The following is a 14,177-nucleotide window of genomic DNA, read 5'->3' on the forward strand; positions in this document are numbered from 1 at the left end:
AGGTTGCCTTTCTAGGGTTCATTGTGTCCGCATCAGGTTTGCGCATGGATCCCCAAAAAGTTAGGGCTGTTTTAGAGTGGCCACCACCCAAGAATGTAAAAGAAATTCAACAATTCATTGGGTTTTCAAATTTCTATAGGCGCTTTATTCACCAATTCTCGGATTTGGTAGCTCCTATCACCCGTTTGTTGCGAAAAGGGGTTCCCTTTTATTGGTCAGAGGAAGCCGACAAGGCTTTTAACATTCTAAAGACTGCATTTACGCAGGCCCCTATTCTCAAGCACCCTGATCCGTCCAGTCCATATGTGGTAGAGGTGGATGCCTCACAAGTAGCCGTAGGAGGGATATTATCTCAGGCGGATGCTGACACTGGTGAATTACATCCTGTGGCCTATTATTCGCACAAGTTAACTCCCTCTGAGGTGGATTACGCGATGGGAGAAAGAGAACTCTTAGCCATCAAAAAGGTATTGGAAGAATGGAGACAATACCTCTTAGGTACAAACCACACTGTCACAGTCTTAACAGACCATTGGAATGTACAATATTTGAAATCCGCTAGAGCTTTGTCCATGCGACAGTTGCGATGGACACAGTTCTTTAATGAGTACGACTTTACCATACATTTCAGAGCAGGCAGACAAAATGGTAAGGCTGATGCCTTATCTCGCCTAGGGTTCGAACCAGTCCCTTATGATGAGACACCTCCTTGTATTATTGCTCCCCAAAGGATAATTGGGGCTTTGACTTCTGAAGAGGAATTCATCAGGGTGGTGAGGAAGGCACAACAAGAACCCGCCTCCCGCGACATATTGCAACAACATCAATCCTTGGTTAAAAATGACCTTCATTACATTCAGGGCGGGCTGTTCATCCCGACAATATCCCTACAACAGCAGGTGATGGAATGGTGTCATTCCCATGGGGTGGCAGGGCATCCAGGATACAAAAGAACCTTAGAGTTTGTTAAAAGACACTGCTGGTGGCCTCATATGTGCACAGACGTACAACAATATGTTCAGACATGCCATATATGTGCTCAGGGTAAATCCTCTCATGAAGGCTTGGTGGGTTTATTAATTCCCCTTCCTACACCTGTAGCTCCCTGGCAGTCTGTGTCAATGGATTTCATTGTGGAATTACCTAAAACACAAAGAGGCAATACCACCCTTTTAGTGGTAGTAGACATGATCACCAAATCAGCTCATTTCATCCCATTAAAGGGTCTGCCTACCTCTTTTGTACTGGCGGGTGTTTTTCTACAAAATATAGTGAGACTCCATGGTCTACCCTCTATACTGATAACTGACAGAGGCTCTCAGTTCGTGTCCAAATTTTGGAAGCAGTTATGTAAATCCATGCAAATCGAAGTCCGTCTGTCTTCCAGTCATCATCCTCAGACAGATGGACAAACTGAAAGGGTAAATCAAAGCCTCGAACAATTCTTACGTTGTCAACTTCTGCAAGAACAAAAGGAATGGGATGACTTGATTTGGTTGGCAGAGCTGTCCTATAATAATAGCCATCACTTTTCCACTCTGTTCTCCCCTTTTTATGCTTCTTATGGTTTCCATCCTAAAGTTCTTCCCTTTTCCCCGTTGAGGCCTTGTGCCATCCCAGCTGTCCAGGATTTAGTCTCACATTTACAGACAGTGCATTCCAGTATTCATGACAATCTAGACAAAGCCAAAACAGATTACAAGAAGTCTGCAGACGCACACAGACATACAGGCCCAGTGTATCAGTAAAACGATAAGGTCTGGCTGTCCACAAAACATCTTTCTCTGAAGGGTACCTGTAAATTTAAACCTAAGTACATTGGCCCTTTTTCCATTCTCAAAGTTATCAATCCTGTAGCATTGAAATTGAGTTTACCTCCTTCTATGAAAATACATCCTGTGTTTCATATTTCCCTACTGAAACCAGTGCAGCCCAATACTCGTCTTCCAACGACTCCTCTTCACTCTGTGGTTGATAATGAAAATGAATACGAGGTAGAGGCTATTTTGGACTCCAGGAGAGTAAGGCGTCGTCTCCAGTATTTGATTCATTGGAAGGGGTTTGGTGTAGAAGAGAGGTCGTGGGAACCTGCCAGTCAAATACACGCTCCTCGTCTATTACGAGCTTCTCATAGGCGATTCCCTCACAAGCCCAAACCGGTGGGGGGCGTTGTGGGAGGGGTGTTCTGTCATGTCTGCCGGTTACACTACGGGCAGAGTATGTGCCATAGATTACAATCATAGACGAGTTACCCGCTATAATGGGTTCCGAGTAATGACTATGGCGTACCGTGGTTGGCAAAATTCGAGAGTAGAGAAGTATGGCGCATGCGTCAGTATCGCGCATGCGCCAAGAGGTAGTGTTCCGGGTTTTAAACCCGCCCTAGTCCTGACGAAAGTGCTTCGCGTTTAGCTAGTTTGGTTTCCTGTTCGTTCCGGGTTTCCAGCGGCGTCCGAGGAGCTAAGTGATCGTAGCGTTTTGCGGGATCATCGCTGTGCTTGTGAGTTAGAAGCGGCTTGCTTCATTACAGTCTTGTTTTGTTCTTGTTCTCCCCGATCCGTGCTACGGCTGTTGTATTGCGGTTTTCCTCAGTGCAGGAGATTTGTGTTCCTCGTTTAGTAACAGGGGCTTTTGGATTTCAATGAGGTTTTATAGCGATAGTATCCTCGTCTTTGAGACCTCATATGTGGACAGTTTCACAGAGCGATTATGGCATTATATTGGTGAGTGCCACAAGGACTACATATATACGTACCAATAAGAGAGCTTGTAATTTCATGGGCTATTATCTATTAGCTTTTGTCTAGAGTACAGAGTATATGTACAAGGCAGATCCAATCAGTCTACAGAGTTCCTGGCATCATTCTTATGTTTGTTATCATTTCTCCTAGTATTCCACAAGGTAACATATAGGACTTGCCATTTACTACTGTGAGGTATTTGGGGGAGGGATTAGTTCTCACGTTTATCCTTTATGTTTCACTACAGTGTTATTACCGAAGACAAAGAACACCCTTGAAGTGGAAGAAGACTTTGGATTGCCATTCTTTTGTTCCCCCTTCCTACCCTTGTTTTGTTCCCCTGTGTTCTCCGTGGTCACGGTTCGGGGGTTAGTGTATACTACTGACTCCCGGGTAGTGGCAGGGGGAAAGCAGGGTGCATAGCTTCGTGACTCCAGGACACTTCCGAGACAAAAAGGTGCGTGCATGACAGAACGCGAAGCCTTTATTTAATTGTCTCCCAGGTGTCATGGATATCACATTACAGGATGTGGCTAGTATGGTAGGGAACCTTCAACGAGAGACCCAAAGCATTTCAGACAGATTAGAGGCATTAAGTGTACAGGGAGGTGAAAGGGCAGGCACTAGTAATCCTACCTCAGTGGTGCAGGTGGTTACACCACATACTATCCCCCTGGCACCTCCTGAAAGGTTTTATGGAGATCCCTCTAAATGCGCTGCCTTTCTGACACAATGTCAGCTACATTTCTTATGTAAAGCAGCCTGTTTTCCCAACGACCAGGCGAAGGTGGCCTTTGTGCTATCTTATTTGGGGGGCTCAGCAGCTAATTGGACAATTCCCCTGATAGAAAAAGATGATCCCATGTTGTTGGATTATGACGCCTTTCGCAGAGAATTGCGTAAGATGTTTGACAAACATTTGTTTACTCACGCTGCTGATACGGAGCTACTAAATCTGAAACAAGGTTCCAAAGATCTAATTACATACATCTCTACATTCAACAGATTGGTGGTAGAGGCAGATTGGCCTGCTAATAAACGTAGTGCTCTCTTTTACAAGGGCTTGCGAGATGAACTCAAGGATGAGTTGGCCCATGTTGTTGATCCTCCTGCCACTTGTCCTGAACTAATAGATTTGGTGGTGAAATTAGATCACAGATTAGGGGAAAGGAAAAAAGATAGAGTGAGATATGACTATCCTAGATTCAGTCATAGAGAAAAGAAACCTGAAACAGAAGCCAAATCAGAAGAACCTGAGCCTATGCAAATAGGGAGTATAAAAGGACCTTTGAGTGAGGCAGAAAAACAGAGACGCAGGACGAATAGATTGTGCCTATATTGCGGCAAGGCAGGGCACTTCTTGAGAGAATGTCCTGTTAAACCTAAAATGTTTCGCAAGTCGGAAAACTAGCAGACCCTAAGGTAATAGAGACCGTACCGTCGGGTCCTATAGTTCACATGGTCTCCTCATTGATGAACAATGAAGGACATTTTTATATTACATCTAGATTGTCCTGGCTGTCGCAATCTATTACACAGGCTATTATGATAGACTCTGGGGCCTCGGGAATTTTATGGATACTAAATGGGCCCTTGCTAATGATGTCCCAACAGTGAGTAAAAAAGACCCCGAAGAAGTGTACACCATAGATGGGAGTCCTTTAAAATCTGGACCAATTACACATTCCAGTATTCCCATAGAGCTGCACATTAAGCCTACACATTGGGAATCTATAACATTCGATTTGATTGAATCCCCCCAGTTTCCAGTGGTTTTGGGTCTTCCTTGGTTACGCCTCCATAATCCTCACATCGATTAGCATACTACTAGTATCACTTTTTCCAAGGATGACAAACAACCTGAAACTTGTAATAGCTTGATCCTCCCAGTTCATCCGCCTGATATTACGGAATACCCCATGCAAAAAACCGTTCCTTTGGTATCAGACGTTCATATAGGAAGTGATGTGGTAGAACAACCAGATGAGATACTTCCTTCTGTTTATCAAGAATACCAAGCAGTTTTTGACCAAAAACAAGCCACCATCCTACCCCCCATAGAGTATACGACTGCCGAATTGATTTGCAACCTGGCGCACGTATACCTACTAGCAGAGTATACTCTCTTACAGAGAAAGAGAATGTGTATTTAAGAGAGTATCTTGACAATATGATAGATCTTGGGTTTATCCGACCGTCCAGATCCCCTGCTTCTTCGGCATTGTTTTTTATCCCTAAGAGGGAAAGGGGTTTACGTTGTTGCATTGACTACCGCTCATTGAACTCTATCACCATAAAGAACAAGTACCCCTTACCACTCATCTCTTCTCTACTCGACCAAGTAAAGGATGCCCAATGGTTCACAAAATTAGATCTGCGTGGGGCCTACCACTTGGTTCGTGTTAGAGAGGGTGATGAGTGGAAGACGGCATTTTGCACCAAGTTCGGGCTGTATGAGTACTTGGTGATGCACTTTGGGCTTTGCAATGCTCCTTCAGCGTTTCAATACTTCATCAATGAAGTGCTGAAGGAGTACCTTGACAAATATGTCATAGCTTACATTGACGATCTCCTAATATATTCCAACACCCTGGAGGAACATATTGGCCATGTTAAATCTGTGTTACGTCAATTACAGAACAATAATCTTTTTTGTAAGTTGGATAAATGTTTCTTCCATCGCCACCAGGTTGCCTTTCTAGGGTTCATTGTGTCCGCATCAGGTTTGCGCATGGATCCCCAAAAAGTTAGGGCTGTTTTAGAGTGGCCACCACCCAAGAATGTAAAAGAAATTCAACAATTCATTGGGTTTTCAAATTTCTATAGGCGCTTTATTCACCAATTCTCGGATTTGGTAGCTCCTATCACCCGTTTGTTGCGAAAAGGGGTTCCCTTTTATTGGTCAGAGGAAGCCGACAAGGCTTTTAACATTCTAAAGACTGCATTTACGCAGGCCCCTATTCTCAAGCACCCTGATCCGTCCAGTCCATATGTGGTAGAGGTGGATGCCTCACAAGTAGCCGTAGGAGGGATATTATCTCAGGCGGATGCTGACACTGGTGAATTACATCCTGTGGCCTATTATTCACACAAGTTAACTCCCTCTGAGGTGAATTACGCGATGGGAGAAAGAGAACTCTTAGCCATCAAAAAGGTATTGGAAGAATGGAGACAATACCTCTTAGGTACAAACCACACTGTCACAGTCTTAACAGACCATTGGAATTTACAATATTTGAAATCCGCTAGAGCTTTATCCATGCGACAGTTGCGATGGACAGAGTTCTTTAATGAGTACGACTTTACCATACATTTCAGAGCAGGCAGACAAAATGGTAAGGCTGATGCCTTATCTCGCCTAGGGTTCGAACCAGTCCCTTATGATGAGACACCTCCTTGTATTATTGCTCCCCAAAGGATAATTGGGGCTTCGACTTCTGAAGAGGAATTCATCAGGGTGGTGAGGAAGGCACAACAAAAACCCGCCTCCCGCGACATATTGCAACAACATCAATCCTTGGTTAAAAATGACCTTCATTACATTCAGGGCGGGCTGTTCATCCCGACAATATCCCTACAACAGCAGGTGATGGAATGGTGTCATTCCCATGGGGTGGCAGGGCATCCAGGATACAAAAGAACCTTAGAGTTAGTTAAAAGACACTGCTGGTGGCCTCATATGTGCACAGACGTACAACAATATGTTCAGACATGCCATATATGTGCTCAGGGTAAACCCTCTCATGAAGGCTTGGTGGGTTTAATAATTCCCCTTCCTACACCTGTAGCTCCCTGGCAGTCTGTGTCAATGGATTTCATTGTAGAATTACCTAAAACACAAAGAGGCAATACCACCCTTTTAGTGGTAGTAGACATGTTCACCAAATCAGCTCATTTCATCCCATTAAAGGGTCTGCCTACCTCTTTTGTACTGGCGGGTGTTTTTCTACAAAATATAGTGAGACTCCATGGTCTACCCTCTATACTGATAACTGACAGAGTCTCTCAGTTCGTGTCCAAATTTTGGAAGCAGTTACGTAAATCCATGCAAATCGAAGTCCGTCTGTCTTCCAGTCATCATCCTCAGACAGACGGACAAACTGAAAGGGTAAATCAAAGCCTCGAACAATTCTTACGTTGTCAACTTCTGCAAGAACAAAAGGAATGGGATGACTTGATTTGGTTGGCAGAGCTGTCCTATAATAATAGCCATCACTTTTCCACTCTGTTCTCCCCTTTTTATGCTTCTTATGGTTTCCATCCTAAAGTTCTTCCCTTTTCCCCGTTGAGGCCTTGTGCCATCCCAGCTGTCCAGGATTTAGTCTCACATTTACAGACAGTGCATTCCAGTATTCATGACAATCTAGACAAAGCCAAAACAGATTACAAGAAGTCTGCAGACGCACACAGACATACAGGCCCAGTGTATCAGCAAAACGATAAGGTCTGGCTGTCCACAAAACATCTTTCTCTGAAGGGTACCTGTAAATTTAAACCTAAGTACATTGGCCCTTTTCCATTCTCAAAGTTATCAATCCTGTAGCATTGAAATTGAGTTTACCTCCTTCTATGAAAATACATCCTGTGTTTCATATTTCCCTACTGAAACCAGTGCAGCCCAATACTCGTCTTCCAACGACTCCTCTTCACTCTGTGGTTGATAATGAAAATGAATACGAGGTAGAGGCTATTTTGGACTCCAGGAGAGTAAGGCGTCGTCTCCAGTATTTGATTCATTGGAAGGGGTTTGGTGTAGAAGAGAGGTCGTGGGAACCTGCCAGTCAAATACACGCTCCTCGTCTATTACGAGCTTCTCATAGGCGATTCCCTCACAAGCCCAAACCGGTGGGGGGCGTTGTGGGAGGGGTGTTCTGTCATGCCTGCCGGTTACACTACGAGCAGAGTATGTGCCATAGATTACAATCATAGACGAGTTACCCGCTATAATGGGTTCCGAGTACTGACTATGGCGTACCGTGGTTGGCGTTGGTTGGCAAAATTCGAGAGTAGAGAAGTATGGCGCATGCGTCAGTATCGCGCATGCGCCAAGAGGTAGTGTTCCGGGTTTTAAACCCGCCCTAGTCCTGACGAAAGTGCTTCGCGTTTAGCTAGTTTGGTTTCCTGTTCGTTCCGGGTTTCCAGCGGCGTCCGAGGAGCTAGGTGATCGTAGCGTTTTGCGGGATCATTGCTGTGCTTGTGAGTTAGAAGCAGCTTGCTTCATTACAGTCTTGTTTTGTTCTTGTTCTCCCCGATCCGTGCTACCGCTGTTGTATTGCGGTTTTCCTCAGTGCAGGAGATTTGTGTTCCTCGTTTAGTAACGGGGGCTTTTGGATTTCAATGAGGTTTTATAGCGATAGTATCCTCGTCTTTGAGACCTCATATGTGGACAGTTTCACAGAGCGATTATGGCATTATATTGGTGAGTGCCACAAGGACTACATATATACGTACCAATAAGAGAGCTTGTAATTTCATGGGCTATTATCTATTATCTTTTGTCTAGAGTACAGAGTATATGTACAAGGCAGATCCAATCAGTCTACAGAGTTCCTGGCATCATTCTTATGTTCGTTATCATTTCTCCTAGTATTCCACAAGGTAACATATAGGACTTGCCATTTACTACTGTGAGGTATTTGTGGGAGGGATTAGTTCTCACGTTTATCCTTTATGTTTCACTACAGTGTTATTACCGAAGACAAAGAACACCCTTGAAGTGGAAGAAGACTTTGGATTGCCATTCTTTTGTTCCCCCTTCCTACCCTTGTTTTGTTCCCCTGTGTTCTCCGTGGTCCCGGTTCGGGGGTTAGTGTATACTACTGACTCCCGGGTAGTGGCAGGGGGAAAGCAGGGTGCATAGCTTCGTGACTCCAGGACACTTCCGAGACAAAAAGGTGCGTGCATGACAAGTAGCGGGCGGTTCGAGACAATTTCCTGAATAGGCACCAAGCCTAAATCCAGCCTTAAGGGAGTTAGAGGGGTACTCCGGGGAAGTCGCAAGAGGCGCCTAATAAAACTATTCTCGGTGAGGGATAGCGAGGCCGCGCTAACATGCCCCCATAGGTCCGCACCATAAAGCGCACCCCCTCTCAGCTGGGATTTTTAGATTTCAACGGGCGGTCCGAACAATTTAAGAGAGGATTCATTAAAAACCTTTAGGATGCCACCTGAGGTTTGGGCCAACTTCAAATTGGCCTTAACCGTATGAGAACCCCAGTCCATTCTGTCATTTAACGTAACCCCCAGGTAGTTAAATGTGGACACTCGGTCCAGCGCCATTCCATCCAAGTGTGGGTGAGGACAATTGGGATGTTTCGTATTATAAACCATGTACTTGGTTTTAGAGAGGTTAATCTCTAAACTCCTCAGTTTGCAAAAGCGGCAAAAGGCCTCCAATGTGCGCTGAATACCCCCAGATGATTTTGACAGTAAGAGCGTGTCGTCAGCGAACATTAGGGCTGGTATTTTCCACTCAGCTAGGCTGGTGGAGTCCAAGTCTCTTGCTCCCAGAAGGTATACAATCAGGCCGTTGAGGAATAGGGAGAAGAGCGTGGGGGCTAATACGTACCCCTGCCTCACTCCCTTTTCTACCGGGAACAGGGCCGATAGTTCCCCCCGCCCATACCTCACCCTAGCGTACCTACCCTGATGCATACGCTTGAACAAGTCGTACAAGTAGGCCGGGGCACCCATCTCAAGTAGTTTTGCCCAAAGCTTGTCCCTCTGGACCAGATCAAATGCGGACCGCAGGTCCACAAAGATCAAGAATAAACTACCCGCCCCTAAGGTAACCGTCCTCCAGTATACCAGCTGTAATCTAAACAGTTGGTCGGTCGTGGAGACCTTAGCCCGGAATCCTGCCTAAAAGGAGGTTAGGATGTGTTAGTCGTCCATCCAGATCTGCAACCTAGTTAGGAGGACACAGGCAAAAAGTTTCTGGAGGACGTCAATCAAACTGATGGGGCGGTAGTTTGCCGGGTCCAGGGGAGAAGCTTTCTTAAAGATGGGTATGATTTCTGCTCCCAGGTCGGGGGAATTTCCAAACCCTGCATGATGACATTAAAAAAGATGCAAATATAAGGAGCCCACACCCTCTGCTCGCTCCGGTAGAGGTCGCCAGGAATCCTATCCAGGCCCAGGGCCTTCCCCGGAGTCAGGCTTCTGAAAGCCGGCCTGATTTCCAAGAGCGTACAGGGGTAACTGTCCTGATCCATGCCCTTCAGATAGGCTGATTCTGGTATGCTTAATTGGTAGGGGGTATCTACAGGAGGATCCAGGGGTCTAAATGAACAGAGGGGCTTAAAATGACCAAGCCAAACCTCTTCACTAAGATTTGGGATAATAGCAGACGGCCCTGCAGCCGAGCCTCCACGCACCAGATTCCTGAAGCACCTGTAGTCACAGGCGTCAAGCGCCACTCTAATTTTTTCCCATCTGTCGACCTCCCACTCAGACCTGGCCTCACTAGTCAATCTATTGTAGGTTTGCCTGGAGTTTCTGATGCTCGACGGAGTCCCCAGTTTCACCTCCTTTATCAGGGTAGTTTTCGCCTCCCTACAGTTTTTGTTGAACCAATGGTCGTGCTTGGTTACCCTAGGCCTGTCAGTCTTGGTGTAAGAAAAGAAATCGGCCAATGAGCTAACAAGCGCATTATGCGTGCGCTGCAAGGCCAAGAAGTATGAGAGCTCACAGTTGCCACTCAACAGGTCACTTACCAATACTAGGGCCCATGCTACATGATTGTATATCTCAGCTAATGTGTCCGGCGCTTGTGCGACCTTCGCCCACCTAATGCGTCTGCCTCCCGCCGCTTGGAACAGGTTCAAGTTAGTCGAGGCCTCTGGTCCACCCTGTACTCTTTGAGACCCCAAAGAGTTAACTAGTTCCAGGGACAATAAATTATGGTCACTATCGACCCTTGGTATTACGGAGAGGGCTTTTGCATGGGCCCAGAATTCCACGTTAACCAGAATATAATCGATTGTAGTGCTTTTCCCTGGTCTATTGAAAGTACATGAACCCGGGATGTCTGGAGGGAGTCTGCCGTTACGGGCCCTTAGAGAGTATGTTACAACTAACTTGTTGATTGCGAGGGTCAGGGGCACAAGCGCTTTTCCGGGTACATAGAACATTCTGGGATAAGCCAATTGTCATCCTCTTCCGAAGTAACAGAAGGGATCCCCATCAGCGGTTCAAAGTGGCAGTTGAGATCCGCACCAATGATTTTGTGATAAGACGGGGGAAAGGAGAGAAGGAGCGCCTCTAGGATGCATAGACCTAACTGATAGGGGTTGGGGCGTAGGTAGATGTTAATCACTGCCATGGCAATTGGAATCGATTACCTTGACGGAGCACCCCAGGTGTACTGCCACCCAAATACTCAACCCCCCCCCCGATGGCCTTCCCCTAGGTCCCTGCACTGCCGCTATGTGATAGGACGCAATCCTACCCTAACAGGAGCGGACAGGAGCCAAGTCTCTTGGAACAGGGGGGCGCTAGAGGGCGCACAAGCTGAATGGCCGCACTCTAGTGAGGCTCCGACAGCCTGGCGCTAATATCCGTATTTTATCCTGCTTAACCTGCTCCTGCCCGTCCAAAACTCCCTACGATGGAACAGTGAGTGTTGCCTGACATTTGGTGAAAGTTTGGCGGCTCAAACTTCAGAGGGGACGAAGTTCGTGCCGGTTAGAGATCCGGCCCGGAGACACCCTGCCGCTGCGGAGCTCTGAGGCGGCTCGGGGGACTGCGGGACGCCGAGGCGCACCACGAGGCGAACAGGCCGAGGAGCGGAGACGGGCGGATTTCCTAGCATCGCCTGCGGAGGCGGGTAGCGGCTCCTCCCATTACCCTCCGGAGCCCGCTGAACAACGATCCTGGGAAGCTGTTGAGAGACTCTGGGCACAATTGACTTTGGCTGAGGTGGGAAGTGACTGGTGCCGATCGCGGAGTTTTTGCATGGGAGGGCCTCGGATTCGCCACTGACACTCGTGCGTTGTTTAAGGCGCTATAGCGGTGCAGGCTTCATGAGAGTGCTGGGACCTTCACCCTGGCCTGCAGGATACCACCGGGTGAGCGCAAAAGCCACGAGCTCCCCTGCATGCATGATAGTGAGGCGGCATTGAGAGCAGGGGGGGCTCTTCCACTCCCCATGCTGCCGCGGTGGGCCTGGAGGCACTGCCGGCTGCACCGAGCCACATGACTGTGCACAGCAAAATCAATACCAGTGCTGAATGGTCTGTCCGTACGCCTGCCCGGGAGCCGAGATTTCCTTCCCTACATGCTATTAATGTAAACACCATCGCAACTTTATTCGCAGGCTAGTGGTGCAGAGGGGGCAGCACAACTGTGGAGTAGCGATACTCCGAAGAAGGGGTGGATTTTCTGCTGCAGGCTGCGCCGAGAAAGATCAGCACTCATCTTAGGCAGAGCACCCTTATCTGCGTGGCGCAATGGGGAAACCAGACAACAAGCAGCCCAAACTGCAGTTTGAACCCGCAGTGCAAAAGAAAGTCAGGAGGAATACAGTGGATAACGGGCAGCCTCGGAGCCCATCTACAGAGGTATCCACGTCAGCCCCTACGGTGACGGACATTGCCACAATGCTACAGGAGATGCGCCAGGGCTTTGCCACTGTCGTGGACAAAGTCGACAGACTCTCAGCCAGAATGGACGGCATAGTCTAGAAAATGGATATTCATGAAGAACGTCTTACAGAAGTGGAGCGACGAATATCCGACAATGATGACACCACGGCGTCGCATACCTCGAGACTGTCGAGAATGGATAAGGTGCTGCGAGTAATTGCCGCCAAAAATGAGGAGTTGGAAGAGAGGAGCCAACGGAATAACATTCGCGTCACGGGCATACCAGAGACGACCAACACGGGGAAGATGGAGCTCTATATTGAGAAGATACTTATAGCGGCGGTGGGAGCGGAGGCCTTCTCGAACCAATTCATTGTGGAGTGCGCTCATCGCTCGCTCGGACCTAGGCCCAAAACTGGAACCTCGCCAAGACCCATCATAGCGCGCCTGCTCAACTATAGAGATCGTGATGCGGCACTGCGAGCGGCACGGGCAAATCAGAACCTCACGCATGATGGAGTGACATTTTCTATTTAGCCTGACTTTACCCCAGTGGTGCAGGAACAAAGACGGAAATTCCTTGCTGTTAAGAAAAAACTTAGAGACCTGCACATTGACTATGCCCTTTTATACCCGGCCAAACTGCGAGTGACCCATCAGGGTACACAACATTTTTTTGTCAACCCACAATAAGTCGAGGATTACATTAAAACATTGCCTAAACAAGGAAGACAAGCTGCAGGTGCTGAGGGCCAGAATGACTCGAGTTCTGATTAGGAGAACGACTGAACTTTGTTGCTGAAATTATACGCGCTACTGGGACATAGTACTTGTCTCGCTGCATAGTTCGGTGTCACTACTGAATATGGAGACTGCAACAGTTCGAAGGGTACCACGGACGGGTACGGACTGCAGGCGGTAACGTATGCCAGGCACCCACCCCCCACCTCCTTCCCCTCCGGATAGAGACATAAGGGGTGTGCTTGCACGGAGCGGGAGGAATGGGGGTGGACGGACGTGCACCTCAGATGACACCTAATGGGTATACCCCACGGGACTTGGTACCACTTCTGTTCATGTTTGGATGCTTGGGTCACCTTTTGGGTGGGGGGGAGGGCTCGAGGTGCTGGCAAGTTGGGGATGCTTCAGTGGGTGGGGGGAGGCGGGAGAGATGTTTTGCATGGGATGAGCGCAGACAGCAGGACATGGGTCATTCTAGAGGAACTGTGTAGAGCTCAAATGAAGGGATGGGGGTGATTGTTGCTGTTACTTTTGCGCACACCATGTGCTTGCCGGGGGTTCTTGGGGGTGGGTGGGATGCGTACATAGTTGGGGGAACTGTTTGGTTTATGTTCATTGCATGTGCAACAGGTATCGAAGAGCTGCTTTTATGTTTAGATTTGGGAGTTTTTTACTACATCGGGGGTGTGAGTGGGCCTATTGTGCGATATGTGAGCTCTGCATTACAGCGATATACTACTTGGGGCGAAGTACTGCCCATGAGTTTGGTCCTCTGCTCTCCCTTGGGAGGACTGGACACGCACATCACGTGCATAGCCTGCTATTTGCTGGTGGTAGATTTGCCATGCAGTGTGCTGCGACATCTGGTTCATATCTCCACTTGCACGCATGGGGGACACCAACTTGAATATACTCATGTGGAACGTGAGAGGGCTCGGCGATCCAAGGAAGAGGAGGCAAATACTGGGCTATCTTGATCTCCACAAAATACATATTGCCTTACTCCAGGAGACACATTTCAAGCCGCATGGATTACACTTTGGGAAGAGGTGGGCCTCGTATACAGTATTCTCCTCATACTCATCATATGCACGGGGTACGGCTATTTTGA

The 14,177-nt window shown here is 47.6% G+C and overlaps 1 protein-coding gene across 1 annotated transcript in view; it reads left to right on the plus strand.

The window, feature by feature from the left end:
• The window catches only part of LOC147725418 (uncharacterized), a 301,666-nt gene that overhangs the window by 232,343 nt on the left and 55,146 nt on the right, over positions 1-14,177 (plus strand). The window lies entirely within an intron of this gene.

This window comes from Lissotriton vulgaris, chromosome 3_2 (genome assembly GCF_964263255.1).
Source record: "Lissotriton vulgaris chromosome 3_2, aLisVul1.2, whole genome shotgun sequence".
Classification (NCBI taxonomy): domain Eukaryota; kingdom Metazoa; phylum Chordata; class Amphibia; order Caudata; family Salamandridae; genus Lissotriton; species Lissotriton vulgaris.